The sequence below is a fragment of the Lissotriton helveticus genome, chromosome 6, assembly GCF_964261635.1.
Source record: "Lissotriton helveticus chromosome 6, aLisHel1.1, whole genome shotgun sequence".
NCBI classification, from domain to species: Eukaryota; Metazoa; Chordata; class Amphibia; order Caudata; family Salamandridae; genus Lissotriton; species Lissotriton helveticus.
In genome coordinates, this window is record NC_136067.1 from 1,002,022,967 (window position 1) to 1,002,050,475 (window position 27,509).

General features: G+C 41.9%; 1 long non-coding RNA gene across 2 annotated transcripts; it reads right to left on the reverse strand.

Annotated features, from left to right (window-relative positions):
• Positions 1 to 923: 923 nt before the first annotated feature.
• LOC144761625 (uncharacterized) lies at positions 924 to 25,545 on the reverse strand. 2 transcript variants are annotated; one of them, XR_013595817.1, is made up of 3 exons: positions 25,443 to 25,545; positions 18,393 to 18,662; positions 924 to 1,799 (listed from the first exon to the last, which is right to left on the reverse strand). It is a non-coding gene; the product is annotated as an uncharacterized LOC144761625 (long non-coding RNA). The 2 variants fall into 2 exon arrangements; XR_013595818.1 differs by having other exon boundaries at positions 25,454 to 25,511.
• Positions 25,546 to 27,509: the final 1,964 nt, after the last annotated feature.

The following is a 27,509-nucleotide window of genomic DNA, read 5'->3' on the forward strand; positions in this document are numbered from 1 at the left end:
TGAATTTTTTTTAAATTGGGGAATGGATCTACTGATCCATCGTGGATTCACAGAGGGGGTCGTGCTGTGTGCCACATTGAATCCATGAATCCTCACGTCACCCCCAAAAAGAATTGTGCAATCTCTTGCCCATGAGGGGTCCCTCACAGACCCCTGAATCAGTCCTATTGGGTCAGGGTACCTCTACCCTGACCCATTTTATTAGTTTTAAGTTTTCTTTTTCTTTTTCAGGAACCAAGAATTGATATGCCAAATTGTGGCTTCAACTTTCCTCTCACATTGTGGCCAGGCAATCATGGCATTGCTGTTGGCACGTGGATCCATGGATCCATGGATCCACCCCGATGGATCCACACTGTATCGAATATCTAGATAGATAATCATTTTTTTTTAATAACTCCAAAACTACTGAACAGATTTACACCAAATTACAAAAAGCACTCTTACTGGAGCAAGGTCTAGATTTCTGCCAAATTTGGTGTAATTTTGTTCAGTGGTTCAGGCTGTAGTTGTGTTTAAAATCCCTAATGGCAATTGCATTGGAAAAACACATTCAGGGATCCCCATTTTTCTCAGTCCCCACTTGATGGATCACCAGCAGCAATCAAGTTAATACAATAAAATACAATATAACACAAAAAACTAATACAAAAAAATATTAATATACAGTGATGACTATGTCGTTTTAGTTAGACTGGAGTTTCCATAGGAAAGACATTTCATTTTTTATTTTCTTCATACCTTTGATCCCATTTGGCAACCTGCACAAAAAAAAAGTTAACACTCAGAAGGTTCATGGAAAGCTTTGCACTTATCCGTCAAGTGGTGCCCAACAAAAAGGTGCAGGTCCCAAAATTGTGATTTCCCATCGAAAACATTGTAACCAGATACAGAAAAAACCAGCTGGACAGAGTTACACTAAATCTAGTAAAAAATACAACTTTATTCAAAAAGCATACCATTTATTATGTGTTGTAAATTCATTGGGGTGGCATGAAGGGTTCCTTCAACACTGGTAAAATGTTAGAGATATCTGGAACCTTAATGTCCAGATATGCTCTGATTGGCCCATTCAAAGTAGGTGGATGGATCCTGATTTGGCTAGCCAGAACATGAAAAATATGTTGTGGCAGCCATTACACTACTCCTTTGAAAAAGAATGAAAAGTCACCAAGGGCCAAGCTGGGAAACCTCTGACCCCCTGGGCCATGTGCTGGGCAGGAGGACTGGAGAGATCTCTCTTTTTGGCTAGAGAAGACAACCAGGAGCAAAAGGACACTAACAGCATCCGACACAGCCCCCTGAGAGCCAAGAAAATGCTGAAGAACATCAGTGCCCTAGGGTAAATGACCAGAACCAGGTGCAAGTAGCCCCTTCCCATGTTTGCTATAAAATGTCCCTGGCGGCCCTATCCAGCTGGGGACCAAAGCAGAAGAGTAGTCTGACTGTGCACATGTGTCTCCCCGATGGTCTTAACAGTCGCGTATGAGTGCTCCCATATTTTCAGGAGCAGATGACAAGGCATAACCTGAAACATCAGGAACAAGTTGAGCAACACTGCACTCGATTCTAAACTGTACCTGGGAGTTCTATCTCTCTGGGGATATATAGCGCAGCCTTAAGGCACCTGGGGTAGCCCACACCCTAGGATTGTGGCTGCTTGCCTCACCCGCTCCTCTATGCCTGTGTTTCTGGAAGGGCAGGTAAAGCTGTTGTCACCAATGTGAAGTGCAATTGGGTGAAGTGAGACCTGATGGCTTCCTTTTCCGCCCTGTGGGATTAAGACACCCTTCAAAAATCTGAAAAAAGAAAAGGAAAAAGCACTTGCATTACATAATTGAGGAAATCATTGATGTAATCATTGATGACGTCATTGATGATATCTCAAGAGACACCATTTAACGGAATACATCCCAAATTTCGAGTTAAACATTGCATGGTATTTCAACCAATTACCATATGACCCTTACACCTCACACAATAGTAACCCACTTTCAATGGGTTGCTCTAATGTCTTATTTTTGAGATAGGCTCTCACTGATTGCAACTAAAGCCTCAGTATCATTTGACCTCTGATATGCAAATGTTATCTCTGCCAAGTACAAATAATTAATTCACTTTAATTCAAATTATCGTTTTGGATTCATATTCTGTTCTGAAGTATTTGAATGCAAATGTAATTCGTTTTTACCAACTTTTTTTTGTTTTGCTTCTATATTTTGGCAGTTAAAGCACATCATTAAAACTTTGAAGACCTTATTTAGAAATCATCCAGAGGCGAAAAAACTGAACTAGGTGTGCACAAAGTGGTTTTCCATGCATGTAACAAAGTTTGTGTTCCGAAAAATATGGCATTTCTACAACATCTTGAAATACGTAAGCAGGGCTACTGTACACATGAAATCTGAGGTAATTAGTACTTGCAATACAATTGTGTTCACTACAGTTCTTTAAATTTAGAAAAAGATAGATGAAAACATTTCTGCATGTAATTCCCTATTTAATTGAAAATTTGCAGTCATTTCACATTTACCAGTTGTCGTAATGCAATTAACAGAAACTTAGGTTTATTGAAAGTCTTAACATACTCTAAGTCCCTCAATATAAGTGGCACAGTGAGTTGTGCGATAAATATTGTACCTGTTGAGATCCAATGCCCAGAGAATTGTAAAACATATGTGGTAGGTGATGCAGCGGAAGTGTTAGGGGATTTTTGTCATCTCACTTACCCACACCAACCACTATATAACGGAAACGCAACTCTAATGACTGGCCCACAAGTCATTATCACTCAGTTAGCTATATCAAAGGTCCTCAATGACTCTTTGGTAAAGCTAAAAGGGACTAAATAATGAAAGACAAAATGCTATTTCTCCATGAGGACCTACAATGAAGAAATACGCTAAACATTAGTCATTATAAACACGTCCAAATAACTTTGAAACTCAAGAGACAAACACTATTCTTTTCCATTTAGGTTTTCATATTATTTCATAATATGAATGCTCAAACACAAATACAAATTAGAACTTTAGTTCTCAATTATACAGATTAGATTCACAATAATCATAACAGTACATTTATGAATAGAGGAGTGAGAGAAAACATCAGCGAAGCACAGTTCACTTACGTAACGGAAATAATAATGCACAGCATGCAATTAGTCCGAAGAGCTAAGCCCACAGCCGTTAGGGAATAGCAAGAGCAGCATCACTAGCTGATGATGTGCAAAGTCTCCAGAAAAGTCTTTTGAATTTGCAGGATACGCCAGACAGAGAATCAGATATCAGCATGTCTTTCAGCATACCACAAATGTAGGGACAGGTCACCAATCTTGTGAACGAGCTGAGGAACTCTTTCCCACAGTAATCTTTATGGAACGCTACTTCCTTTCTTCCTTTAATATGTTGCATTCTCTTTTCTCATCAAGACTTTCTATCGGTTAATCAAGATGGTGTGACAGTCTACTGACAGAGATTCTACTACTATTTTCTAAACACTCTTTGTCTAAATATTGTATAACTTCCTTGGGAGGAAGAGGAAAGAACCTAGCCACAAATGTATTCAAACTGTTGTAACAGTTAAATTTGTCATCTACATCCCTCGCCTAGATTGGTAAGAACTCTAATGATTTATTCAGTAATAAACTAAATATCTGTACTCTAAGGAAGCATTTGGAACCTTTGAAGGACAGAAGCACGGAAAAGCACATCCCTAATATTTCTAAGGCCTGCATTTTGGTAGCGAAAGACAAATTATTTACTAAAAACATATATTATAATTTAATGAAGAATAAAGCATTTTCTTCTGTCATTTATTTTCTGCAGTTAGAAAGATAGAATAACATCCAATTAGTGTTATTCTCAGTATATTAACTAAGTAAATCATATTGTCGTGCCTTATGCACATTTCACGTGTTGTACACATTTCATATTAGTAATTCCACACATATTATAAAAGCATGCATTACGGTGGATTACATGGAGCAGGTCTTATTTACAAAAATCGTGCTCCATCATATGTATTGCTTAATGTGAGATCTGCCCTGTCAAATGCCACACAAAATGTATATTTTGGAGATTACCTCACCAAATACGCATGTCTCTGGATTTTCTGAGAATATATGACCAACAAAATTATACCTTTAGAAGATTGGACTTTAATGCATTCCTTGATTTCGGGATTTGGGAAACTCTGACAAACTTCAATATGCCCCTCACACTACAAAGTGGAGTAGGAGCAGTTTACTGGGTGAATTGTAATGAGGACAAAAGCTCTCATTTTGAGTAGATGGTTGGATTCAGATCTTTAGGCAAACAGAGGTCTGTGCAGGGATCAGAACTCTGAGTGGAGCACTTTTATCGTTACTGTCTCCAGGCGAAAAGAAAATCATGCAGATGATGTGATAAGTTATGAATTCAGAAACAATGCCTAATTTCCAGGGCCAAAGTTGGAATAGAAGGTATTCACCTCACCCGGTAAATACTTCACCCAGTGGTATTGATAGTTAGCTGTTTTGAGTATCTCTAAATAAGGCCATAATTGAATGTCCTTTGGGGATTTTAAGGACACAAGATCCATGATGAGTGATCCATTACAACAAATAACTCATAACAATTTCCTAAAGTGATGGTCAATTCTATGACAAAGTCAAACCACAGTGACATTGATGAGGTGAGAAGGGGAGTCTGACCTCGTAACCAGCAATCAAGGATTGCCATCCTGCTGGTGGCATGCACCGAGGTGATGAAATGTCACTTCACATAGAGTGAAATTCGCCCTTGCGCCAATCATTCTGACAGTTATGGAGAGAAGAATTATTTTTAACAAATAGTTGTGTGGAACAGGGTAAATTAATACCATTACCCCATGTGTGGCATTTACTGGACGTGTTAAATTCCTCCTATTTTGAGTTTCGACTTGGAAATGAGGCATAACAAACAGAATTGGTATTTAACGCAATGATGTCTGCTTGTTTTGTATTTTTTTTGCAAGATTCCTTTCCACAGAATAATTTCAGCATGTTTGTCTACCTCAGGGATTTCAATTGAGGGCCTATGTATGACCTTCAGAGGACGACAAGGCACTCATTATGGAACTAACTATATTTGTCAATGGCAATATCATATCAGATTTCAATTCCAGTAACATACATTTTCTTTGTTCATTTAGAACTAAGAAAATAAAGGCAGGGCGATATTCACACACAAGGTATTATGCTGCCTCTTCATAGCCGGAAACGCTCCTCCGTGAATAATTTGTTTTGCTTCCAATTTGCCACTTTGCATTTTTTATTTCACATTAGGGTTTTATCATCTGTTCAATGCAAAATAGTAAATTGAAATAGCGTTCTCATAGGTTTCTGACTAATATGGATACATGTATTACTAATTCGAAAACATTTTATCTATACACAAGGTAGCAATGCTGTTTTAATGCATTCCCCTCCTGAAACTAGTAACGTTTGTGCTATCTTTGGTTCCTTAAAATGTAGTTTTTTTTAAGTAGAGAGAGCAGGAATATGCAACAGTTGTAGATTTAAGTTGTAGAAGCTAAGTGTACTGTTTCGTTTTTACCCAAACAAAAAGTTGACTCTTCAATTATTTTCTTTGTCAACAATGCTCTGTAAGTTTCTGTGCAGAATTCAGAGACAAAAGGGAGGAGCCATGGCTCTGAGTCTTTGTGCCGATCTGAGCTTTAATCCTTTTGAAGTGATGCTGTCTTGCTAGGCAAAACAGTGCTTGGCCTTGCATAAAAGAGGACAACAATGGTTGTGCTGCCATGTTAAAGGTAGATGTCTTAAGTTTGGGTCTATATCCCAACTGCCTTTCGAGATCAAAATGAAGTGGGGGGGACTAACCTAGTTAATCAGTATGCAAGCGACATCTCGGTGTGTGACATCACAGCGCGTGACCTCACAGCGTGTGACATAAAAGGAAGTGGCATCATAAGAAGTGACATCATATTTTAAGCCCGCACATATAAGTTTAGCAGGTCTATCAAGAGTACATTAGAGCACATTTCGAGTGTACATGGAAACCCTTCTGATTTAGGCAGAAGATTCATACTTGTAAGCTACACATAAAACAGTGTTGCCTTTTGTCAGAGTGAACTTCCTCTACCCATAATGTTTTGCAAGACAAAATAGTGATATTTAAATTATTTCAATGCCTCCTCAGGGGTAGTAAGCACTGTATAAATGCTATTTTTTTGTGTAAATACTGGGAAAGACCAACACATCTGATATTCTTACAGCGCATTGATATCTCCTAAACAAAGCCTGAACAAAGTGAAAAGCTGCCTCTTTTTAGTATGTGTGAGGTGGAAGCCTTTGTTTCCCCTGGGCTGTGTTTGCATGTAGGTGTGAGGCTCCTGACTGCTGCCAGCCAGGAGACTCGAATAAAAGGAGGCCTTATGACCCCTCAAATGTGGCCTTTCCTATGGGCTCAGCAGGAGTATGAATTAAGAAACCCCCCTCCCCGCCTGCAAGTTGTTGCGGATTAAAGGCATACAACAACGTGCAGGCACTGCTGAAAGTGTCCTGGTGTTTGAATATTACACTGAGACAAATTCAACATATTTTTCAGTGGGGCACAACTTCCTGGCAGGGCGAACGGCATCCACCCTGTTAAAATAGTGGTTGAACGCATCCATCCACGTGTACCCCTGACTTGTGCCCTGGCCCTAAATATGTTGAATCTATATGCGCCTTTCATCACCTTCACTTCTCACCCAAAAGTTTTCCCACAATCTGGGAATATCCCATCAGTTCCTTTTGACAGCCATAGGTCTGAGCCATCCTTGGTTGTTAGAACATTAGGCATGTTGGTGATCTCGGATCGCTCATTGTTGACAATAGGGTCGCAGGGTAAAATATCTAATTCGTACAGTTAAAAATGTGACATAGGTCACCGCCATTACCACATTTTCACAAAAGTTACAATGGTTAGTTAGTTACTTCTCACAAAGCAAGATTGATTTTGGAAACCGTGTCTAGCTAGGCCTTGCTTTTAATCCATTTGGTCAGTTCCAGCTAATTCCAATGGCATGGACATAATCCTGTTTAGTTAAAAAAAATATACCTATAATGTGTCGACCTAGCTATGCAGTCCCCTGATCTCACTATGGTCGGCATCCAAGCTTCCCAGGAAAATGCCCATCTTTTGCACTTAGCAGTTTGGTAGCAGAGCTTTTTCAGTTCAAGGAGCTAATTTCTGAAAGTCTCTCAGATGAGTTTAAAAAATCTACAGGACTGTTGTAAGTAACTGGATTATTGGCAAAGAGGGGTGGAACCCCCCCGCCCACACAATAACCACAATTATTGTTAGGGCGAATAAAAACTGTTGCTAAGTTAACCTGTGCTAAGCCCTCAGGTAGCTTGGCACAAAGCAGTCAGGCTACACTTAGAGGCAATGTATAAAGTATTTATGCAGCACTCAAAGAGTAATAACATGAAAATGCAACACAAGGAAAAATCAAATGCAATAAAAAAAAAGTAACGATTTTTAATGAGTAAAATGTCACCTATGTTTTAAAATTCCAATCAGTAGAACCAGAGGTATGACCTTTCAAAATTTTAGGTAAAAATAGTCCCAAAAAGAGCAAAGCACCAACTGCGGTTATCGGGTCATGTTGGATCGGAGCAAAGTCACAAGTTCCAGCTGACCATGATGCCGCATGGGCCGAGTGTAGAACCGTGTTTAGCCCCTTGAAACTTGCCCCTTTTTTTTCTTTGGTGCTGTCATGGGGGGGGGGGGTCTTGCGTCAGTCTGTGTTGTGCTGCCTCGGTTCCAGTGAGGCGGCCGATCAGAAGCTACAAGGTGTTGCAATGTAAATTCTGCATTGAGCTGCTTTGCACTGTGCCAGTTCTAGTGAAGCCGCTGATCAGGAGCTACAAGGTCCTGTTTCATGCTGTGTTAGTTCTGGTAAAGTTGGTTGTAGGAAAGTAGGATCTGCTTCTTATGGTTACCCACTACTTTTTGCTGAATGTAATACTGTTTTTGACTAGTCTGGCTGCAGAACTGTTCGATCCTGAAACTTGCTTATTTATCGTGCCAGAAAATTTTCTTTGAGTGTGTTAATTATTTTACTTCTTGAGGATGTAAATGTAAATTGATAGTTGTATAGCGCACTACTCACCCGCAAGGGTCTCAAGGCGCTTGCACAAATACCGCTGTGGAACGCATCCTGGCTTTCCCTGTGAGGTGTCCACTCCTGGGCACCCCCAAGGTGGAGACCAGGCATCCTTAGCGTTGTGGGGGCCGTTGTGGAGATTAAGCAAGCTATTGCCCAGTTGTTTTCTATTGGGTTAAACAGTTTAGGCTTCTCTCATCTCCCTCAGCTCCTACCTCTAGCGCCAGGAAGCCGCTTGGTCACAGTGCGCTTTATTAAGAACCTTTTTCATTTCAGTTGCAGAGTGGGACTCCATGATTGGAATAGGCACCGAGGCGAGAATTATCATGTTCGTGGAATTTTTGAGCCCAAGACCCGCCGAGGCGAGAATTGAACCCTGGTCCCGGGCTAGACCTCTGCATCAGGGTCTGCCGCTCTAACCATTGAGCCACACTTCTCCATATTTTATATGATTTTAAAGTGGGAAAAAACAACAGGTATTGCTGAAAGAAATGTCATATTTTGTGACTCTACCTGCACTTTGATTTGGATGAGTAAATGTTAACTGTAATAATGTGTTAATATATGCATTCTGTAATGACTCACGCTATTTTATGTTGTCCCCGTTATTCTGTATCCGCACATTAGAGTTAACATTTCCCACAATGATAAAGCGGCTACGAGAAAGTGTTGAGGTCAGTTAAAATGTTTCTTAGTATTAAATCAACACGATGCCGATATTCAGTTTTCTGCTCGTGCGCTGCTGCAAACATAGTTTAGGGTAGGTGAGCTGCCGAAGGACTCGGGGACATTGGTTACAAATCATTAGGGATATGATATATGCCTCTGCATTTCATACATTACCTGGAATGGATTCGAGACACTTCAGGTTACAGAAAGCGCTCTCACTCTCCCTCTGTAATGACATGATGTGTGCAGCCAGCGGAACCGAAGCCATTAGCAACGTCAGCCATCACACACAAATTTATGTGGCACTTAGCCGCAGAGAGATCCTCGGCTGAGGGTGGGCCACTATAAAGAACGTGCTGTCCTAATGGAGAACAAAATAGCTGCTATACATTATCTCTTTTGGGAGCTGTAAAATGAGTTTGAATACAGAAAATGTGTGTTTATGTCTGAGCGTTGCATGCAGAGAAAAAGCGGTAGATGTGGTATTGGTTCGACAAAGGAATAACTTTTTCTCTAGCTACTTCGCAAAGGCCGCTTTTCAGGTAGCTCAAGGAAAGGGGGTATTTGGTAAAAGGAATAGCAGCAGGAGCGAATGAGTGATTGAGGCAGTGAGGTTGTGACCTGCGGATGCGTGCTGAAAGAAAATCAAAAGTCAAGAGAACCTGGCCATGTGAGAAGAAATTGTGCTTAAGTCGCCAGTGGTGCATATCCTCGAAAAGTGTAAAATTATAAAAACCTTTTTACAACACCAAACTAATTTGTTATTTATGAGCCTTTACGTCCCTATGAGAAAGATAGTAAACCAGAGATGTCGATGTGCAAATATGTATTAAAAAGTCACCTTTAATAATTCCAATCCATCAGCAGTCCTCGTCCTCTCTCTTCTGCTCCAAGCTCCCAGCTCAACTGAACCAAGACATTCCCTGCCCATAACAACAGAACACAACTAGCTGAACATTCTTACAATATCGCATATCTTCCTTTTATCAAATAAACATATAGGCAATGAACAAATACATTAAAGTCTCATGATAATACACGACTATCCTAAATCCTTCCTTTTATCAAATACACATATAGGCAATGAACAAATACAAGTCTCATGATAATACACGACTATCCTAAATCCTTCCTTTTATCAAATACACATATAGGCAATGAACAAATACATTAAAGTCTCATGATAATACACGACTATCCTAAATCCTTCCTTTTATCAAATACACATATAGGCAATGAACAAATACATTTCTCATGATAATACACGACTATCCTAAATCCTTCCTTTTATCAAATAAACATATAGGCAATGACCAAATACATTAAAGTCTCATGATAATACACGACTATCCTAAATCCTTCCTTTTATCAAATACACATATAGGCAATGACCAAATACATTAAAGTCTCATGATAATACACGACTATCCTAAATCCTTCCTTTTATCAAATACACATATAGGCAATGAACAAATACATTAAAGTCTCATGATAATACACGACTATCCTAAATCCTTCCTTTTATCAAATAAACATATAGGCAATGAACAAATACATTAAAGTCTCATGATAATACACGACTATCCTAAATCCTTCCTTTTATCAAATACACATATAGGCAATGAACAAATACATTAAAGTCGCATGATAATACACGACTATCCTAAATCCTTCCTTTTATCAAATAAACATATAGGCAATGAACAAATACATTAAAGTCTCATGATAATACACGACTATCCTAAACCCTTCCTTTTATCAAATAAACATATAGGCAATGAACAAATACATTAAAGTCTCATGATAATACACGACTATCCTAAATCCTTCCTTTTATCAAATAAACATATAGGCAATGAACAAATACATTAAAGTCTCATGATAATACACGACTATCCTAAATGCTTCCTTTTATCAAATACACATATAGGCAATGAACAAATACATTAAAGTATCATGATAATACACGACTATCCTAAATCCTTCCTTTTATCAAATAAACATATAGGCAATGAACAAATACATTAAAGTCTCATGCTAATACACCACTATCCTAAATCCTAATCTGGTAAATAAGCAGGTTTTCTTCTAACAAGCCAACCCTTCCTGCAACATACTGGCGTTTCCAAAGAGTGACCAGCATCCATTGCAGATTGATCTGCAGACTTGTTTTCAGACTTTAGTCCAGACCCAGGTAACTAGAACTTTGCAAATCTTGCAATGTTACATATTCTGTGGTCCTCATTTGAGACAGCATTTTAAAATATTTTATGGCTTTCAAAGTTTGAAAAAATGTGGACAAGCACTTATCCTTTCTAGGTTTTCTGATTTTGACCCAATCACCCATCAGTAACCACGACAGCCTTACGCCTGTCTTAATTTTGTCTTTTAATCATTTTCTATCTCTCCATTTCCTTCCAGTCCTCAACACTGGACATCAATTTCTCACAAGACAATGTGTGGAGAAGTGTGGCTCAATGGTTAGAGCGGCAGACCCTGATGCAGTGGTCAGGCCCGGGACCAGGGTTCAATTCCCCGCCTCGGCGGGTCTTGGGCTCAAAAATTCCACGGACCTGATAATTCTCGCCTCGGTGCCTATTCCAATCATGGAGTCCCACTCTGCAACTCTGGGTAATAGCTTGCTTAATCTCCCCAACGGCCCCCACAACGTGAAGGATGCCTGGTCTCCACCTTGGGGGTGCCCAGGAGTGGACACCTCACAGGGAAAGCCAGGATGGGTTCCACAGCGGTATTCGTACAAGCGCCTTAAAACCCTGGCGGGTGAGTAGTGCGCTATACAAGTATCAATCAATTTACAATTTAGTGTGTATGTTTCGATGTATTTGCTACCAATGTACATTTCATCTTCTGTAGGACTGCATGGTACTTCTTACCCTGTGCACTTTGTATTTCGCATATGTTCTGGAATAGAGTGATATCTCAAGTTCTAGCAGCGATTGAAGTCAGTTGCTGCTGGGACCACGAGCTGACCAGTCATTCCCAGTCGTGGGCAAACACTGTTCGGATTAAAGGTTACTTTGGACGATATCTTCTCTTCTCTGTTGTGCCAACATAACTCTACATATTGGCAACAAGGATAGGATACAAACCCATGCATGAGGCCTTGTCAGAAAGGATACCCGCACTTCCCTGAACGGCTCCGTGCTGCAACATCATAACGCTATCAGCACACAGTACCTTGGATGAACAGCATCATGCTGCAACGTCATCACATTTTCTGCCATTTTGTTTGTTATCGGGAACAGATTGCATTGTTTGAACTGCATTGGCTAGCAACATCATCATGTTATCGGTCATTTAGGGCCAGAACGACTTCAACAGTGTACCTTGGTACATGCCGCCGCATTGGATCTACAAATTCATAGAATTATCGCCTATTCTGATCTTGACTACACTTCAGCACTTCGAGCTTTGTGTCATCAAGTCAGTGGCTGTTTGGGGCTGCAATGACACACTTTTGGATTTTCTTGAATGTCATTTCGTCTGGAGCTGTTTTTGGGCTGTGGATGCAACCTCCTCTGTGGAATTTTGAACAAATAATGTATTACTTTACATCGGGGTACAGTGCAACAACAAATGTATTTTGTTGTAACATTTCCTCTTGTTTTATATCCATTTTACTTAAATTGTCATTGTGTTTCAGTGCTAATTTTTCTTACTATGTTTTGAAGTCAAATAATGGCTGCTGTACAACAACATTTCGTATAACCATCTCAATTTCTAGCACATCCAGGAAAACAACAAATCAAATGGAGGCAATGGCTGAGATTATTTGAAAATTATAATGTTGCCATAGATGCAGTGAGTTATAGTCCTGGACCTAAATTGGCTTTGTTATTTTTTAGTTTGGGACAAGCTGCACAAGAAGTATTTGATAATCTACCAATCTTACCTGACCCCCAAGGAGAGTCAGGTGATTCTACGTGGGACATTTACAGAGAGGCAATTGAACGGCTGATTAAGCAATATTCAGATGAATCTACAATTATGTTTAAAGGGCATATTTTCTTTAAGCGCAAACAACACATGGAGGAAAGTTTTGAAGAGTATGTATGAACACTAAGAGTAGTGGTAGCAATGTGATTTTGGCACAAATGGCGATGCTTACATTAGTGATCAATTTGTATTTAATTGCTACTCAAGATAGATTCAAGAGAGATTGCTTAGTTGCAGGAATTCTACAAGTATGGAAGTTATTGATCTTGCCAAAAGCTTTGAGAGATCTATGGTTCTTCTAAAGCCCTAAATCCTGGAGACTCCATTAATTCGTACCTACACCTGATTCAGGACAAGTAGGGGAGACATTGTGTTACATTAATGTATGCAGTAACGAAAATAAATCACTACCAAGAAATCCTCATATGCCTGTTTTACTAGAGAGCCCACGTCTCCCCTTAGTAATAATACCATGTGTCCAGCCGTAGGAAAATGATGTTTATTATGCAAAAAATGGTCATTTACAAAATGTATGTAAGAGCAACAAGAACTCGATTTGAGTCAACCGTGTTGATGTTCAAGGAGATAACTACGCCGAAAGGCTTAGTAATGTGGTACTAACCAATGAATGTAATGAATCCTAGTCTGGACAAAAGGCCTTTATATGAAGCTAGAATTGGAGATATTTATTTACAGCTCATGACTGACTAGGGGTTTCATGTTACTATTCTTGGGACACCATATTTTATGAAAAATGGGGTGATAATGTACCACTTATGCCTGCTGATATCAACCTAAAGGCTTTTGGGGAAAAGGACATTGACTTGTTGGAATATTTTGTGACGGTTTTAAAATGTCTAGGAAAAATAATGACGACTAAAGTCTATGTTGCCATTAAAGGTAAAGACATTACTGAGTGGCAGGATATAGCGAAAATGGGCTTATAACTCAGACCAGGTGCTGATAATCTGGTTGTTCTGGGGAAAATGATTATAGCATATGTTTCTAAAGATAACAATGAAACCAAAATCAAAAGCATATTGTCTTAGTAGAGGGACATCTCCCGTGAACAGATAGGTACTGTGCGAGGGTTTGAGCATCAAACTTAAACCTCAAGCGCAACCTATAGTCCATAAAGTTAGTCAGTTGCAGCTTAGCATCAGAGATGATCTCAAGGAAGTATTGAACAATTTGTGCTCAGAAGGTGTCATTGAGCCTTGCAATTCTTCACAATGGGTTTTTTCAGTTGTGGTTGTGAAAATAAATCAGGAGAGTTCAGATTGTGTGCGGACCTTGGTACACTAAACAAAAATATATTGCCGGCCTGTTAGCCACTCCCTAAAATACAGGTATTATTAGCAAATATAAGAGGTCATCAATTACTTTTCCATTATAAATTTACGCTCTGCGTACACTTAAATGGCACTAGAAAATTACCAACTTTCATCACACTGTTTGGGGTGTATCGATATCTTAGATTACCTTTTGGGATTGCATCGGTAGCCAACGTCTTTCAAAAATGTATGGATAATTTGTTTGGAGAAGTAGATGGAGTACAACCGTATCAGGATGGCATTCTGTTTTACGCATAGAATTTAAAAGCTCATAATGTCATTTTGAAAAACATACTCTCTATCAGGTTGTGTGCTGGTATGACCAGTATACGCAACAAAGCAAATTTGTCACACAAAAATCAGATTACCTAGGCCACGCTGAATCCTCTTCAGGGGTCACACCTAAATGTTTCCTCATTAAATCTATAAAGGATACAGCTCCACCCAGGGACAGGGATGTCCTCTGTTATTTTTTTTGACTGGCTGAATATTACACCCATTTTCTTCAGGGTTATGCACAAATAGTTGATCCCTTTAAGAACATTGTTAAGAAAAAGGTGCAAAGTTAGTGTTGTCTAAGAAGGATACAGCCCTTGCTAGGGTTAAACGGATGATTGAAGAAGCCCCCACTTTAAAAGCTTTTTGTCAGGGTAGCAAGTGCATGATCACAGTTGATGCCAGCTTAGTGGAACTAGGTGCTGTACTTAGCCAATGGGTAGGAAATAAGGAGAACGATGTGGTCTTTGACTCATGAATGTTGAAACAGAGTGAGAAACACTACTGTACCATAGAGCGGGAAGCACTAGCTTGTACCTGGGCTGTACAAAAATTCAGAATGTATATATGGGGATGTGAGTTCAAATTATTCACTGACCACAAACCTTTAGTTCATATTTTGAAACGGAATGGAATGAACAATGTGTCTGCAAGGCTTGTGACTTTTGTGTTCAAGCTTTAAGAAAGCATTTTTGAGGTGAAATATGGCTGGAGGAAGACACTTTCAGAGTCACTGTTTATCTTGTACGCCACTAACGACAGTGATGAGGATGAAAGTGTGGAAGATATAGAATGTGTTTTTGCAGATATCGATGCAACATCTGAATGCAAAAGCCAAGTGTCAGAAAGGGTTTGGATGGTGGTATATACCATTGAAGAGATCTTCCAAAAAGTCAAGCAATATATCGTGAATGGATGGCCTGGGGGTCGATGCTTGTCAGCTGACTTAAACATTTTTCTATTATCTGTGATGAGTGATATGATTAAGAGAGGTGATTTCTTCGTTCCTTCAGAGAATTTGAGAAATTAAATCAGCATTGCAGCTCATCAATGACATCTGGAAATTAATAGGACAACCGAACGATGAAAACAACACTATTTTTGGCCTACACTTGACAATCATGTGAAGCAATTCATTGACAAATGTGGGGAATATCTTATTTCTGATAAACACTGGAAGAATGGTGAGACGCTTCTGCATCCCGTTCTTTTCCCCGATGCCACCTGGCAAAAAGTGCAGTTGGATTTTTCAGGTCCTTTTATAGTCTTACAAAGCAACATGCATTACTTTATAGTGTTGATTGATTAATATTCAAAGTGGATCTATTACTCCATTGTTGACTCACCCAGCACTGACTCTACCATTACATGTATTTTTTTTTTTGCCCTAGACGGATCACTAAAGGAAGTTGTGACAGGCATTGGCAACTACTTTATCTCAGAGCGCATGTGCAAACTCCTCTAAAGCCAAGACTTTAAACATATGAAAGTTACATTATATTCACCATCATCAAACAGTTTAGCGGAAAGCGCAACCAAAATTGTGAAAGAAAGGGTACAGACTGCAGTGACTTAGGGGGGTGATGTCTGCAAGTTTCTAAAGACAAAAAGCTGGAGTTACAACATTACACCTCATTGCACCACTGGCGTTTTACCGTTCACTTTATAGGGAAGATAATCACACAGTAATGTATTTCCAAATTGACTTTGATGCAAAAATGACAAGAATGTTCTGCAGAAGATTGAGACTTGCCATGTCGTCAATTGATTGGACTTTGGTTTGATTGAACTAGCTACCAGCTGAGGTTAATGATCAATGCTTCAGCCGGACATGCAAAGTTCTGATGTTCCACCTCAAAGTGCCTCTGGTATGCGTGTTCAGGAACAAGTATCAGACATCACCAATGATAAATTGTGTACTAGTGGCGATTACATTTGTGGTAATAGGCAACTAGCAGGTTGCATTGTACAAAAGCCTAACAAATTTAATGATTATTTCTTGTACTAGTTTCTTCCTACAGTAATGATTCTTTCCTTCTTAAGGCGGAAGGTGTTGTGGTGTGTATGTTATCAATGTAATTGTTACCAATGTAAAGTTCACCTTCTACAGCATTAGCATTGTAAGGTACTTACCCAGTGTACTTTTGTATTTGGCTTTCATTCTGGAATGGAATGTATCTCAGGTTCCAGCAGCGATTGTAGTCAGTTGCTTTTGGGACTGCGAGCTGACCAGTCATTTTTAGTGATATGCCAACCATATTTGATTGAAGATTACTTTTAACGATATCTTGTGTTCTCTGTTGTACCTACTTACCTCTACAGACAATCTCTTTTCTGTCACCCAATTTGGACATAACTTGCAGTTGGCAGTTCTCCCTTTAAATAATTAAAAAAGGTGAAACCCCCTCACCAAAATGGAAGCTCTTCATTTAGTCTGATTTCAGTGTTTACAATGGTATTCATTTACCATTAAAACGTAGTATTCATTTAGTATGCATGAAGACTAAGTAGTATGCCCACAAGCCGAAATATGCTAATGAGGGAATACTAGTTCTACTCAACTACCCTTCAAATACGTGATGAACACTTCAATTGATTGCTAAAAGAAGACTAGTAGTATTCTAGAAGAATAGTAATTGAAGCTTAGTAGTATTCTGTTAGTGTTTATTTGCAGCTCTTGCGCTATTTCAAGAGCAAAATGAAGGCTGGTCTCATTGATTGTGACCACTATTTGAAGACTAGTGGTATTCTTTGTGAGCAATATCTGAATACTAACCGACCACTATTTGAAGACTAGTGGTATTCTTTGTGAGCAATATCTGAATACTAACGGCAATGATTGTGAAGACTCAAGTAAGACTAATAGAATTTAAAGTGAATGTTAATTGAACACTAGTCACATTTGCTCTGATTAATTTATAGTAATGCGATTGATTTGATTGCTTGCACAGGGCTTCTCTTCATGATGCCTTATGGGCCTTTCAGACTAAATTTTATATGTTACATGTTTTCGGAGTGAATGATTATAATCTGCCTGTTGCAAACTCATTAGTCATACATTCAGCAAACATTTTATGATGTGTACCTGGAACATGTGTTTGTTTTCAGACTACCCAGAAGGAACAATTGTGCAAAATGTAATTAGTCGCCATATAAAAGCTTAACTGTTCTAACTCCTCCTGTGTTGATTTTCACGCCTGCTTGGGTCTGTACTCTGCCATTAGGCAGGAATTTTGTCTTTGTGGACGCTCTTTCCAACGCCTGTTTTCCTCGGGTCTGTAGTCCGCCATTGGGCAGTTTGTTATTCCACACCAGGGGGGTCAGTAATAGGTTGTTTTGTTATTTGCTCCTGGGGAGTCTTATGTTGGAATTTTAGAATTCCAAGGGCCCACTTATGTTAGGCAGACTGCCCATTAATATCTTTCATGCACCTGGGCTGTTGGGTCCTGGGCTGTAGCCCTATTTAAACGTAGTCTCTGCTTGCCCAAAGTGGAGGCTGACACCCAGCCCCCCATATCTGACCTCCGAATTACCCACTTACCTTTTGAAGGGTTTTTCTGCCTGGTGTCATGGATTCCTATCAGGAGACTTACCAGGATGACCAGTGGGAGGAGGATCCCCTTAACGCCCTATCATGGGATGATTCCTTTTATGACGCAGTGGACAATTCCATAGTCGCGGAGGCATTGACGCCATTAGAAGATCGCCTGACATATGAGTTGATAATGCTTGTGAGCTATTGGCAAAAGCTGCGCTATTTGTGCCAAACCCTACACCAGGGAATGCCATGACAGATGCTCAGCCACCACCTTCTAAGCAACCCAGAGACTCGGGCGTCGACACTGATACGTTCAGTTGCCTTAAGCAGGCATTCCTGGCCAGGTCTCAGGCGCCCACAACCCCTGTTGCAGCAACCCCTGCTGCAGCATCACTTGCTACCCAGGGGGCGGATGATCAGGGTGGAACGGATGATCAAGAGGGCACTGCGCTATATAAAACGTTATAAATACAAAAAAACTTTACCTCCAGTAAGTCCGACACAGCGAGATTGCTAAGAGGTCTTCGGAGGCTATGTCCACTGTCTCCACCACTCCGCAAATGCGGCTCCTGGCACAATACTGGTTGGGGATGATGTCCACTTTACTCCTGAGGGACCTTTGGAGGCTAAGAAGCCCTCCTTGTACCTCCTGTAAGTCCTACACAGCGGGATTCCTGAGAGCTGGTTGGAGGCCCATCCATCTTTCTCAACCACTCTGCAAACACCATTACTGCTTAAAAAACTATAGATATTCGCTGAAAAAAATAAAGGTTACAGGGGCGTTATAGCTAGGAAACGGAGATTGAAAAAACGTTAGTAGTTCAATGAAAAAAACAAAGGTCACAGGGACGTTTTAGCTAGGCTCAGATTTCACTTGAACAAAACCAGTGAAATTCAGCTGTTATAGTTAACCTACGCCCCCACAATGCACCACCTATGACCTCATGTATTACATCACTCATGACATGGTCAGTAACATCACTGATGACATGATCCACAAAAACACTAACGCATCCACTCACATCCCCATAGAACCTTTCATAAACCCACTCCCACATGATAATTCACAAACCCATTTACAGACCGATAGCACTACTTACACACCCACTCACAAATTCATATATCTACACACACACATCCACTCAACCATACAGCCACGCATACACCTACTCATTCATACAGTCACTAATATATTCACTCATACACCCATATTATCCCCCATACAGTGGGTTAGTCAGCTGTAGAGCTACTGACACTTACTCACCCATACAGCCAATCACACAACCACCTACTCACCCATACAATTACACCCCCCCACTTCATATGCATACAGATATTAACAGGGACTCACTCACAAATAGTTGCTGACACAAGCACACACTCACCCATACAGCCACATACATACCCCACTGCTCACCTATACTGACCTTTACATACCCAGGTACTCACCCATATACCACTGGCACATCCATTCACTCACCCACACAGCCATACACACACTCACTCATACAGCCCCTTGCACATGCATTCACTAACCCATACAGCTACTGACTCACCCACTCATTCTTCAATACAGGCAGTCGCACACCCCCTCACCCGGACAGGTACTCAGACAACTAATCAATCGCCCATACAGCCACTCATGTACCCACTCACACACCCATACAACCACTTAGACACCAACTGACAGACTTATACAGTCAATCCCGCACTCACTGAATCATCCAGACAGGCACTCATACACCCAGCGATTCACAATATACACCTTGGTATTTATATTTAACACTTAAACTCTATAAAAACAGTCAGTCACTGGATGATGTCAGTGATGTCATGAGTGATATAATATGTGAGGTCATAAGCAGTGTATTGATATATATATATATATACACACACACACACACACACACATACATACACAAATACACACAATTAGCTATAGAGGCTTTCAGCCAACCCTCTCATCAATTGGTCTGTTATTGTGTCATTCCCATTTTTCATCCATCCACTGCATCGTACAGCTTGGGACAGGACAGTGAGCCAAGCTATTGGCTAACTTTACTGCATGTGATGGCATTCTTCCCCTTCACAAAAAGTAAATCCACACGCAAAGTAGTGCCCTTATGAGTCAATGACTACTATGGCAAAGTGTCCTATTGAGATCAAAAATATATTTGCTTTTAGACAGTTTTTTTTAAATATGGATGTGCGGCCGATAGGTTCCACATCAATAAAGATGGGCAAAAAACTGTGAGAAAAAAAACAATAACAAAGCCAAAACGCCTATTAGCTTTGCCATTGTTTGTTTCATATTCTAGAACATTCAAACCCAGTCAAGATCACAAAATGTACTCAAACAGCTAAATACATGTACATATTTCAAAATCAAAACGAGGGTGAAGTCAGTATACAACTGGAAACATTATCAGCATGTCACACAGTTGAGGGGGAGTCAGGCAGTGATGGTAGGTCTGGCGACCCAATGTTTTTTAGGAATGGCGCCAATGCAAGGCACACGAGATTCTGCCCAGCCTGTCACTTTTTGCCTCACTGTGACTGTTGCTGAGCAGTAGCGTCATCATGAGAGAATGATTCTACGTTTTGTGGTCTATGCTGGTTGGGTGAGGGAGGCAAGTTGACATTTTTTTCAGTTGCTGTGTTCACTGTCTGGAGAAGGCTGCATGATGCAGTTTCCCAGGAGTCTGAGTGAGAACTTGGCTGGGCAGCTGAATCTTGAACAAACAGTACTGGGTGATACCAGTACTGCACAAAAATGTAAAAGCCATCTCCACAGTGAATAAGCCATATTTTACTAATATACCAGACCTGGATTACAGTGTGCAAAAACTCTCAAATGGAGGTGTAAGGAACAGCGGAAACAGAGGTGGAAACCATGAAAGGTAGTTTCAAGATTGACAAGCATTTGAAATGCAATAGGTCTCGCATTTACGACAGTCTGAGCTATTGACATTGTAAATGACAATGCCTTTCCTTATGTGTTCAGAAAACCTGGAAAGTACAAAGTGCGTAACAAAACACATAACTAAAAGGCAAGACCTATTGCATTGCAAATGCTTCTTTTGGAAGTTTCTCAATGTCTTTGCTTTCTTTGTAAACGGATGCCGTGACTTGGTAGTCTTTACTTTTGTTCCTCATTCTAACCCTGCACAGGTAGTTACATGGCCCTCTTACACCTGTTTCAGGGTCCTTTACGCATGACAAAAAAGCCACAATTGTTAAACATCACAAAAGGGGCGCAGTCCTGCATCTGCCTCTTCCAAATAATGCAGGGGGAATTAAAGAGATAGAATGGTAAGAACAAGCGGAGAAACATCATGCCCACCAGGACTTTCCCTCAGAGATTCCAATTGAAATGGGGCCTGGCAAAATGCATTTTTTATGATTTCCACACAAATACGGGCAATTCAAATACCTTGTTGCCACGCTAGAATACGAGTGAAGGAAGCCCGGAAGTATTTTGAATTAAGGTCAATGAGTATTATGGAGAATTTTCCCGTCTTCAGGCTAATATAGATTAGGTCGTTAGGTGACCTTTGATAGATTTTAACATGGGCTCTAAAGATATGCACATTTACGAACAGTGAATTGAGCTGCTGTTTCTCTTTTACTTCTTAGTAAATGAAAAGTTATGTTTGTGTGGTGCAAATAGAGGCTCAGCGCATAGGAAAAGAAAGTGAGAAATGAAAAAAGTGTTTGCTACACAGTATGGGTCTCTAATGGCAGTGAAGTTGCATAGTTCTTCCCTTTATGTATGTCGCATGGGGGGGGAAGCGGGGTGGTTCGCGGGGGGGAGTGACAGAAGCATTTTTGTTACCTTATACATGACCAAGAAGGCATTTTGTACAACTGAACAACCATTTAAAAAAAGTATTTACAATAAGAAATGTCCTCAGTTTTCTTTTGTTCTTGCAATGCTGGCAACTTGTTTCTGCCTATTCCAATGGTTGTTTGTTAAAGCTTTTTTTTTTGAGGGGGCGTAAACAACCGGAGGGTGAAGGTTGGGAACTAGTTCCTGTATTATAACACTAGCAGCGGGCAGACGCTAGGGGAGAATCAATAGATGCCAGATTCCGAGAGCAGGCTGAGGTGGTGCTGAGGTGGTAGTGGTGGCGCCGAGTGATGCGGTGGTGGCCCTGAGTGATGCAGTGGTGGCCCCGAGTTATGCGGTGGTGGCCCCGAGTTATGCGGTGGTGATGCTGAGGTGGTAGTGGTGGTGACTGGTGCAGAGATGATGCTGAGGTGATGCTGAATGATACTCAGGTCTTGTTGAGTGATGATGATGTGGTGGTGTACTAGTGCAAAGGCGATACCGAGTGATACAGATGTGGTCCCGAGTGATACAGATGTGGCCCGAGTGATACAGATGTGGCCCCGAGTGATGCTGCGCTGGCCCTGTGTGATGCTGCGCTGGCCCCGAGTGATGCTGCTCTGGCCCAGAGTGATGCTGCTCTGGCCCTGAGTGATGCTGAGGTGGTAGTGACTGTTGCAGAGACGATGCTGAGGTGATGCTGAATGATACTCAGGTCTTGCTGAGTGATAATGATGTGGTGGTGTACTAGTGCAAAGGCGATGCTGAGTGATACTGATGTGGCCCCGAGTGATACTGATGTGGCCCGAGTGATAGTTATGTGGCCCCGAGTGATAGTGATGTGGCCCCGAGTGATACTGATGTGGCCTCGAGTGATACAGATGTGGCCCCGAGCGATGCTGCGCTGGCCCCGAGCGATGCTGCGCTGGCAGACATGTAGCCATTTCTCCAATGGCCCTTACTCTGCATGGCCATCGGAGAGGTTTTTACTGCAGCAGAGACGTAATAGTCTCTGTCATGGCCAAACTTAAGGCTTACTGGTTAACACCATTATCGCTGTGACGGAGTTCCCTTCCCGCCAACATATAAACCAGGCCTGTAGTTTCAAACAACATACTTAACAGATTAAATGGCACTGTTATGCTGTTTGTATATTGTGGAACCTATCCCTATGAACGTGTCATGATAACTACGCATGAATGGCATGATAACTAGATAAACAGCATGACAGCTGGCATTCATAGGCATGACTCTTACAAATCCCATTAACTCAAATTAGCGCCCACATATGTAGTGTGAACAAAATTTCACAAGTCAGTACGAGAGGAATATTACAAATTGAATGACACTTAATGGAAACAGCATGACAAACTTGACCCCTTATTCTAGCAATTCACAGAATGCTTTAGCACCTCTTCAGGGGTAATAATGGCTGCATAAATACCCATAACATGCCAGCAGAAAGTGGCCCCTCACAATCTCAAACAATCTCACTTAGCTGACAGTCACTGCTTTTTGGGTCCACCTTTCATCCCTACTTTGAAAATGTCACCACCACTGCATTCACTGACGCTCATTGTAACCCCCCAAACCTTCTTCACTGAAACCTTTGAAAGATTTGCCCTCCACAGGGGCCTGTTCTCCCTTACCGCCAGCATCTCTTCACGTCCTCTATGATCAGCCAAGCAGGATACATTTAAAAACTCCTCTCAGCATCCTCCCTTTCTGCATACCCTCTGTTATCTCTGCCCATCTTTCATCTGTCCCTATCCTCCTTGACTTCTGTGCTACCTTTCACACGCCACATTAAGCCAAAGTCTGGTCATGTTTTGCAAGCTATGAACTTACATCAATGCCCCCTCAGAGTTCTTCTCTACCACTGTACTCAGTGCCCACTCTGCTACTGCCGGTTACCAATGCAGGCTCTCAGTTGCATTAAAGACGGACACATTCATTTTTAGGCACGGGGAGATTAGTCGATTTGCCCAGAATCAAAGGATGTTTCAGCCTCCTGCCAGACGCAAACTTACTTCCCCAGCTTCATGGTCGGCCTCTAGCCTTTAAGCCACATCCTCTATACCTTTTGGGGTAGGTAAATTGAGCGCCATTATTGGGCACTAGTAAAGTCTGTTCTTGTTCACTTGCCCAGGATGAGTGGCATATCTCAGGGGAGGTAGGAAGCAGAAGCCACAAAGTGCAACACCTTTATTACATGGATGCATTGTGCGTCAGTGTGCACTGCGGTTGTAGTGTAGATGTAGGCAAGCACTGATAGTTAATTTGGTGGCGCAGGGCCTGTTAAAATGTACTCGATTAATAGATTTCTATGCAACTTGCCACTTCGATGTGGCCGTGTAATATTAAGAGCCACACAGCTCTTCCTACCACAGTTATGTTGATTGTAAGCCCAGCATACTAGAGATGTTATTGTAAAAAGGGCGCTCCGCATCTGTGTGTGCACAAAGTCATGAGGAAAGGTGGGCGCTTCTTTATCTTGCGAGGCACTGGCATCTCTAGAGGGGAACCCGATGGGGGCCGTGCCCTCCTGGCCCACCTTGTGTCCTACAACCACAACTGCTGAATATGCCAAAGCCTGACACATGAAACAACCATTGGCATTTGTTTTTTGGCACGTAATAATAGACATTTCTTTTCACAATGATTAAAATCTGTGACCTCTAGATCTCTGCAGATAGCATCCGAACCCACTGAGCTATCATGTCTGCAGACACACTTGGCCAGCTAAGACTGATAGTGGCACAGACATGCGCCATCTGCGTGCAACCTGAAGGAAACCTGTTACAATCTCGGTGGGGCCAAATGATACTTTCATCCTGCCAGGGTAAACAAAATCAACACGGTGGAGTTGGTCAATCACAATACTAATTCTTGAAGTGCTACAAAACTCGATGTGAATAGGAGAACAAGGGTAACCCCATACATTTTGATAACCTGGGGGACTATAATATGCTTACAAAAACATTGGTTCACATGGATATAAATCTCTGTGATGTTTCACCATCAGGGAAACATATTGCACGCATAACATTATTTTTAGACAATTATTACCGTAATGTACACAGGATCAGAGACAAATGTTTCAATTGTAAAAAAAATACCCCTGCATTTATTGCACAGAATTTTGTCTGATTTTATATTTACTTGATTAAACCAGAAAAAGTGCTCATGCATCAGTGACGAGAAGGTGCAGTGGGACATGATAAAAAGTGGTAGTCAAACAGTGTATCACTATTAAGAAAGACTACATTAAACTACGTCCTAGGGACAGAAACTGCGCGCGGACCTCATACTCGATGTGTAAATAAGCTGTAGCACCAATCGCCAGGATTCCTTGTTCTTCGGCACTTCTCTGCGCACCGTAGCGTTCAATACTTAATTTAAGATTGAGAGACCGAGTGTGGAACCTTGAGTCCTCCTGCCCAAGTACGAGCATGTTCTCACCATGCACCCCCACTATTTAAGAGGAAAAGTCCCGGTTCTGGCACCAGATCGCCCACCTTCATCCCCCAGCGCCCCCGCCTTGTACTTGGATTTTACTCTTTGGCTGCATTTGAAAGGCGGGCTCCCGCCTTTCAAATAAAGCGCGGCACTAGAGAACTCGAAATGGAGACGAGAGGCAGGAAAGTAAAACCGCCTCACTCTTCGCCTCTTCCTCTTCCAAGTCCACACCCCTAAAAAAACATACTTTTAACGAACTTTGCACAAAGTCCACGCTGTTCACGGTTCACAGAAGCAAATCTTTCGCCTTTCCCTCGCCATCGGGCACAACTGAACTTCCGCTTCCGTTCCTACACCAGCAATCCCATGCAGATGGGAGAAACAAAAGAGGGACCAGACACATTAACAGTGCATTCTTTAACTTTGTGGCCATCAAGCATTGGCAATGACAAACAGTGTTCTTATACAATGTTACCAACGATCTGCCTGCAGCATAGCTGCCAAGGTTTCAATTTGCCATGTGTGACATTATCATAATTTTAGTCTAAATATGAGTGACATTTGAATGACTATGAGGGACACATTCTTGCAAGCAAAATCAAGCAATGAGCACGAGGGAAACATATAAATATCCAAAATGATATTCATTCATTTCCTGGTGGGCACAATAAAATCGCATAATGTACAAACAGTTGTAGTGGCGGTCTAGTGTTCCGTCCCTGGAACAGGAAGTGCGGGGACGGGAAGCGGAAGGTGGCCATCTTGTTGATAGGCGCCGACCGCTGAGGTTAGGACGCAGCTCCCGGCGCTCCGGCAATAAAGAATTTAAATACATACCTGGCGTCCGTGTGGTGCATATGAGAAACTTCACAATGGCGACGAAGGTTGGTCTCTAGACCCGCGCACACACGACGACGAAAAACGACGCAACTGGCGAGGTGAAACGCCGCCGGCAACCGGAGCGTGGCAGAGGAGCCGAGATTCGGCCAAGAAAAGAGCGCGAACGGACGCCAGCGCTCCCGGGGGAACAATAATTAAGAATAAAACGGACACCAGTCCTGAGGGGAGCCCAGAGGCGCCATCTGACAGGGCACAGCCTTGGAAAGTGCACTGTAGCGCTGTGCAGCACTGGGCACGGGCAGGAGACCCAGGGCCACGGTGAGGCACGCCCCACCCCTGGCTGTAGTGAAGGCGTGTCCGGCAACCTGGCGGACCAGCGGTTGGTTGAAGAGGTGCCTTGCTCAACGAACCTATCCGAAGGGAACAGCCGTGGGGCGCTACCGGGTCCCTCAGTGAAGGAGAGGGGAGAAGATAGCGACAGTGATCGCAGTGAGGGGGACACAGCGGAGCAGCAAACGCCGGGGAGCCCACCTGGTCGGACGATCCCTGTTTCTGCTAACCGGAGAGGTGCACCCAAAATGGCTGCCCAGTCTTCATCCCTCACTCAATTAGTGCCTTTCCTGACAAAGTGCGGAGAACCGGAGATGAAATGGGAAGACTGGAAAAGGTACTTCCTCAACTATCTGGAAGCCCTGGAAGAGGAAGGCGATACTCCGTTCTCGAGCAAGAGGAGAAAAAAAATACTGTTACACAACTTGGGCCCGGAAGGGATCAGAGTATATGATACCATAGTCAAAGGCGAGAGGGGTGCCACGGATACAGATGTCTTCAGTCATGCCATAGCAGACCTCGACGCACACTACAGACCGGTCGTGTGCGTCGCGATTGACAGATACAACTTCTTTCAAAGGAAGCAGAGGAGCGGGGAGACGGTGGACGAGTACGTCGTAGCCTTGCGGAAATTGGCCCTCACGTGCATGTTTGACACGCTTCACGATGACCTAATTAGGGACCAAATTATCATGCACACGTCCAGCTCCCACATCCAGGAGAAACTGTGGGTAAATGGAGACGCCCCACTCAAAGAGATATGGGCGATGGTCAAGAAGGCGGAATTGTCAAGACGTTGCGTGCAAGCAGCCAAGAAGGAGGCAGGAGAGACACAAACAGTATGCAGGGTAATGACACCGTCGAGAGGTGAACGACCGAGGCAGAGAGACATGCAAAGAAATCAAGATGGTAGAAGACCCAGCAACAACAAAAACTACCAGATGGACAATAGGACGAATAAAGGGGGTAAGCTGAGCTGCTACAGGTGCGGCAGTACTACACATCTGGGTAACGACAAAGCGTGCCCTGCGTTCAGGGCAAAATGCTCATATTGCAGCGTCTTCGGGCACTATGAGAAGGTGTGCCGCCGGAAACCCAAAGGCGCAATGGTCCGTTATGTGGACCAAGAGCGAAGAGATGATGC